The 6,164-nt window shown below is 46.4% G+C and overlaps 1 pseudogene; it reads right to left on the reverse strand.

Annotated features, from left to right (window-relative positions):
* Window positions 1–1,566: 1,566 nt before the first annotated feature.
* LOC101333032 (serine/threonine-protein phosphatase 1 regulatory subunit 10 pseudogene) lies at window positions 1,567–4,192 on the reverse strand (annotated as a pseudogene).
* Between the last annotated feature and the right edge of the window lie 1,972 nt (window positions 4,193–6,164).

Here is a 6,164-nt window from a genome sequence, read left to right on the forward strand (position 1 = left end):
ATTTCATCTTGGTAATCCAATTTGTTGCTATATACTTGTTGATAGTAATCTCTTATAATCCTTGTTATTTCTGTAGATTCTGTAGTTATGTTCCCACTTTCATTTCTGATTTTAGTAATTCGAGTCTTTTCTCTTCCTTTTTGGTCTCTCTAGCTAGAGGTTTGTCAATTTTGTTGATTTTTTTGAAGAAGCAACTTTTTGTTTCATTGATTTTTTTCCCATTGTTTGTATATTCTGTTTCATTTATCTCTGCTTTATCTTTATTATTTCCTTTTTTTTCTGCTAGCTTTGGGTTTAATTTGTTCTTCTTTTTCTAGTTCCTTAAGTTGTACAGTTAAATTGTTGATTTGAGATTTTTTTTTCATGTGTTTATAGCTATAAATTTTCCCCTTGAAACTGATTTCACTGAGCCCTATAAGTTTTGGTATGTGTGTTTTGTCAACTATTGTTGTAGAGCGTACTATTTTTTTTTAATAAGCTGTTTCTCTTTCCATTGTTGATTATGAATTTACAAAATATACAAAACCAAAAGAAAAAGAAAATACTCATCCTCAAATCCATTGTGGCTCTAACCCAAGTCTGTGCACAAAATCCAACCAATGCACTGTTTTCTTAGAAAACAACTGATGCTGAGACAAGTGAAGGAGAGGGCTGTGAGAGGACAAGTCATCTTATTGAATCCACCCAGGAAAGCACGTGGCGGGGATTCAGAGGTGGCTCACAGGGCAAGGGAGCTGGAGGCCTCACACTGACAAGGTTCCAGGTGGAGGCCAGGAGCAAGCTAATTCCCAGAGGAGTGCAAGTAGTGTGACTGTCAGGCCCAGCACACTGGGCTTCAGCTGATAGAAAGCTGGTCTCACTGAAGTGTTTTACAGTTTCCGGAATGAGCTGTAGACCACCATCAATGGCCTCACCTATGCAAGCTGAAACTTTCACTGGATGTCAGTATGAATTTGCCATCACTGAACCTAGCAGACCCATAATGCAAACTTGGGTATTCACAGAAGATTGCAAAGTCTTACTTGAGAAAGGACTCAGAATGTAAAGCTTGTGTGAGAGGAGGAGTGGACATGATGTGTACTCTGGAACTCAAATCCAACTGGATTGAGCCTTCTCAGTGCAGTAGGATACACAATACCCCTTTTGCCATCTCCTCACCCCATAAGGAAGAATGAACTTGACTGGGATGATTTCATAAGTGCAGCTGATCCTACATCAGAGTTGTGTGTGCATGAGGAGGACCCACAATAGGAGGGTAGAGGTATTCTCTAGGATAACCAGCTTTAGGTTCTCATGCATAAAGGGTAATACCAGAAAGGGGCTTGGGATACAGGGCAAATCTCAAAAAGTGAAGGCAACTTGGTCTCCTCTTAAGCAGTCCAAGGTAAAGAATGTGTCCAGTCTCTCTCCTCCCCAGACTGGAGGAAAATATGTACATCAATGTGCACCAGTGATCAGAAAACCCACAGGAACTCAGGCAGGTAGGCCGTGAGGGGGCCAGCTCATCAGCTGGGGAAAGGGGAAAATGGGCCTCACAGAAGCCATAAAAGTGTGAAAGGAGCAAGGCTACAGTACATAGGGGTGTGTGTGGATGGGGCAGGCAGGTGATTCCCTAGGGCAGGAGAGGCCATTGACACTCGGGTGGTAGAAGGCACAGTTGTTCTCATAGCATCAGTTGCTATGAGAACATCATGATATGTCAACAAACAAGGCAGTTTGACATGTCTCCTCCATGGCTGTGGCCTCCATCAGGCCCTTGGTGACCCCCTTCTCCATGGCCAGAGCCATCATAGCCACGGTACTTACGAGGGGGTGGCCTTCGATGGTCATGGCCTCAGTGACCAGGGACATAATGAGGCCGGTGGCCATGGGGCCCCCATAACCAGGGCCTTCATGGGGCTGATGTCCATCACAAGCACCCATTCCTCCACCAGGGCCTTCATGGAGACCATGCCCACCGCCTCCAACCATGCCCCCACCAGGGCCCCCTTGTCCATTTGGGGGTCCTCCTCCAGAGCAACCTCCTCTGGTCCCTCAGAATGGAAGAGGAGGAAGAGGTTCATTTCCTCCTTGGCCACCACGGCCTCTATGGGATGGTCCAGGACCTGGTCCTGATACCCCCAGCGTCAGGCCACCCTGAATGGGGAAAACTGGGTCATTCTAGAAGGGATTGCACTGCCCCCAGGGAGGGGGTGGGGGACCCAGGAGACGTGGACCACTGGCCCACCAGGGCACCCAGGGCCTACATGGGGACCTGGCATTGGTCCCCTAGGTCCAGGGGGGAAGTGCTGTATGCCCTTGGGGGCTCCCGGGGCCTCCCGGTAGAAAACCATTGGCTATCAGATCAGGGCCTAAGAGTCTGTGTGGCACTGGCATCTGCTTGACCTTGTCTGGATAGTCTGTTTGTTTCAGCAGCTCCTCTGTGGGATGACTGTTAGGGCTACCCACAATGGAGGGAGGATCTCTTGCACATCGATGCCTCCTCTTCCAGAACGCAGGAGGCTCTTCCTGGCACCCATGTTTTCCATAAGATCGTCCAAAACAGAAGGCAACTTGGAAACACTTACCCCATCGGGTGAACCACAGCCCAACCAACCTAATAGGCTCCAGGGTCTCAACATATGGGGCTTTATCCATGGAACATTCCTCATCTAGGGGGATGAATAGGGCTCAGGATCAGGATTGTGAGGACTTTCCTTGCTCAGGAAGAGCTCCTGAAGGATCCCCTTCTCCTGCTCAGCCTGGATGTACTGATCCTGGCTACTGCTTCCAGGGGTGATGAGAGGCGAGAGCAGCACCAGGAGCTGGGGGCACACCCAGGGCACATTCTCCTCCATGCTGTCGTGGCTCAGACGCCGGGCTACCTCAAATGCATGTCGGCCTGACAGTATCTCTCACTTAGCTGACTCACCAAAATCCTTGATCTTATTCACATTTACTCGTTCAGTTTCATTCAGTTCAAAATAGAAATACTCTCTGTTTGCCCTCCTCAGGTCACGTCACAGTTTTCCTCTTCCTGCCCTTCCGGGTCAGCTGGCTAGGATCTCCACTGGCTTTGCATCCCAAGCTCCTGGTTCCAAAGAGGCGGTATCCATGAGTTCTGGGACTTCAACAGTGGGGACTGGGGTCCCTGGACGTTCTGTGTCCATAGCCGCAGAAGGAGGTGCTGGCTCTGGGGAAGAAGGTTTGCTGTGCTTGGTTCTGTGCTCGTTTTCCATTCAAATGGGCTTGACTTGGCAGCTGTGGGTGACAGCACCTTCTTCTTCTTAATTTTGTTGCCTGGAACAGGTGCTGAATTTAGTGCATCCAAAAAGCCCAGGCCCTCCATAGGCTATGGTGGGATGATCTTCACTTTGATCTCTTTGGTGGCATTGGGTGTCGTGTTGAGTGGCTTGTATTTCTTCTCTGCGGGGGGTGCAGCATCTCCTGGGGCAGCTGTGGAACTCTGACACTTGAGGGAGATGGGTTTAAGGTTGTACTTATCAGAAACCACCACTGCACTGGCATTCTTCTTTACAGGCACCGAAGACGGGGTCTCCAGCTCTAGCCTAGTGGAAAGGAATGTGACGAGACTGGGCACCACGGTTCAGAGAGACCTGGGCTTCTCCCTCTTCTCCTCTGGGGCCTCCTCAGTCTGAGTCTCAGCCTCCACCTCAGTCAAAGGTCACTCAGGAGGGGTGGTTCAACTCTTTCCCTCTTCTTTCCATTTCTTCTTATCTTTCTCAGCAGGCTGGGTACTGCTCTGGGAGTGGATGACAGTCATTCAGTCGCTGATAAGGACTGAGGCCAATTTCCAGAGCTCTTCATCCTTACTTGACTTGCTCAGTTGCTTCACCAGTTTGGCTGTGCTGTGCTGCTTGAGATGGTCAACAGTGAGTGGTAGATGCTGCAGCGTCAGCAGAATTTGCTGCTAGAGGAGAATGTTGCTTGTTGTCTTTGAATACGTCAGCCAATTGTTAAGAAACTTGTAACTACCAACATCAGTAAACTTGACCAATATTTCTAGTTGAACAGGTCTGCAGGAGAGTGTTCAAGTAAATACATCGACTTACTGTCTTTCGTGCTTCCTTTATCATACTGAAGATCTTCGAAATCCCATCCACACTTGTGACTTCCCCATCTCAGTTAAGGAAGCTATCCAGCTTCCTTAAGCTTAAGGAGGCCCTTTGGGGTCTATGGGACCTGAACCCATGATCAAGGTTTTATCGGACTTGGGGTGGAGGTGGTTAAAATTTGGGGGAAAAAAATAAAACAACCAACCAGAACCCAAAACTCAGTTATTTGGGGGGCCTCATTGGATCGAAAATTCTCTTTAAAAAAAACTAAGGCCAGCTCAGTATTCATCCCCCCACCGCCACCAACTCCATTTAGGGAGGGGGGTTGTAGAAAAAAAGTTCTGAGTGGATTCAAAAAAGTAAATGCTGGATGAGTGAATTTGGGTGTGTTTGGGAAGGGAGGGTTGTTAATTATTTTTGAAGCTACGTGGTGATGGTCCTTCAGCCACAGATTTCAAGTCCCAGGCAGAGTGGGCTGGTGGGGTGGGCAAGGTAGGTGGCAAGAGGCAGAAGATACAAGTGCTTGGGCTTGTGGCTACTGTTTTCCCTCCTCTGACACCCTCAGGTTCCTTTCAAGGTCTTCGATGTTGCTGCAGTTTGTTTCTTTTTTCCTCATGGCCGTCCTGTCTTTCTCTGAGAAAATTCAAACCTCTAAAAGAACCCCAGAATCGAGCCTTCTATTTCTCCCTTCAATTCCATCAGAAGGAAAAGAGAAAAATGAGGGGGGGTGGAAATAGGGGTGCCAGCCCTTTAAATCCCCGGGAATTTAGCTACATGGGTAGGAGCTTGCAACAGGGTGGGATGTGCAGCAACAACGGCCTGCCTCTTTGTCTGCACCTTGGTGATCAGAAGCAAGTCTTCCCCTGGAAGTTGTAAGCAAGCCTTCAATAGACTCTGGAATTCCAAACAGTTACATGAGGCAGATTCTGCTAGTGAAGTTGTTGTCTAGGTGAGGAGATAGCATCCTGGTGCTTTCTACTTTGCCGTCTTCCCAGAATCCTCTCTTGCTAACATTTTGTCCTCTGAAGCATGAATTGTGGTGATTACAATCTTTACAGTAAAACCAGGAGCTAAAACTGCCAGTAGTCCTCTTCTGGAGTTTCATTCTAAAGGAAAATTTTAAATAAAAAATAAATACATAGGGCTTCCCTGGTGGTGCAGTGGATAAGAATCCACCTCCCAATGCAGGGGACACGGGTTCGAGCCCTGGCCCGGGAAGATCCCACATGCCGCGGAGCAACTAAGCCCGTGTGCCACAACTACTGAGCCCTCATGCCACAACTTCTGAAGCCGGCACACCTAGAGCCGGTGCTCTACAAGAGAAGCCACTGCAATGAGAAGCCCGTGCACTGCAACAAAGAGTAATCCCTGCTCACCACAGCTAGAGAAAGCCTGAGCAGCAATGAAGACCCAACGCAGCCAAGAATATAAATAAATAAATATATATATAATATATATATTATATATATATATATTTCACTGGCAGATAATCTCAAAAACAATGATCTAAATGTTTGATCATAGGGAAATATTAAGTAATTGTATATTTACTCCAAGAGTTATTTTCTAAAATGGTCACTCTCTACATTACTTCTGTTCCATTGCCTTGGTTTAATTTACTTTACAGCACTCGACATTTGCATTGTTTGTTGTATGTGTCTCTCACTGGCATTAAGTCCTCAGGGTAAGAGCTTTGGCATATTCATTACTGAATCCTTGTCATCTAAAATAGAACCTGGCAAATTATAAGAACTAAGTAAATATTTGTTGGGTATATGCATGAAGGAAACATGAAATTTTGGGGGGACATACTATTTAGTAAAAAGTGCAGAAAATAAAATGAAATGTATTCTTCCATTAAAACAATAAAAAATGACACACATTGACAGAGTTTGGAATTTAGGAACTTGGAGACAATGGTCACCAAGGTTAAGTGGAGAAATGAAAATAGTTTATACGATAGGAGACAGGATTGTCGGCAATGTTTTCTCCCCCTCTTTCTCTTTATTCCTGGTATTAGTGTTTCAAAATAGTCTGTACACTGAAAACAAACAGCTTTTTTAAAAAGTCATTTTCCTGAGGCAGATGAAAGTATGGATAGAATATTAT

The sequence above is a fragment of the Tursiops truncatus genome, chromosome 1 (genome assembly GCF_011762595.2).
Source record: "Tursiops truncatus isolate mTurTru1 chromosome 1, mTurTru1.mat.Y, whole genome shotgun sequence".
In the NCBI taxonomy this organism is placed as follows: Eukaryota; Metazoa; Chordata; class Mammalia; order Artiodactyla; family Delphinidae; genus Tursiops; species Tursiops truncatus.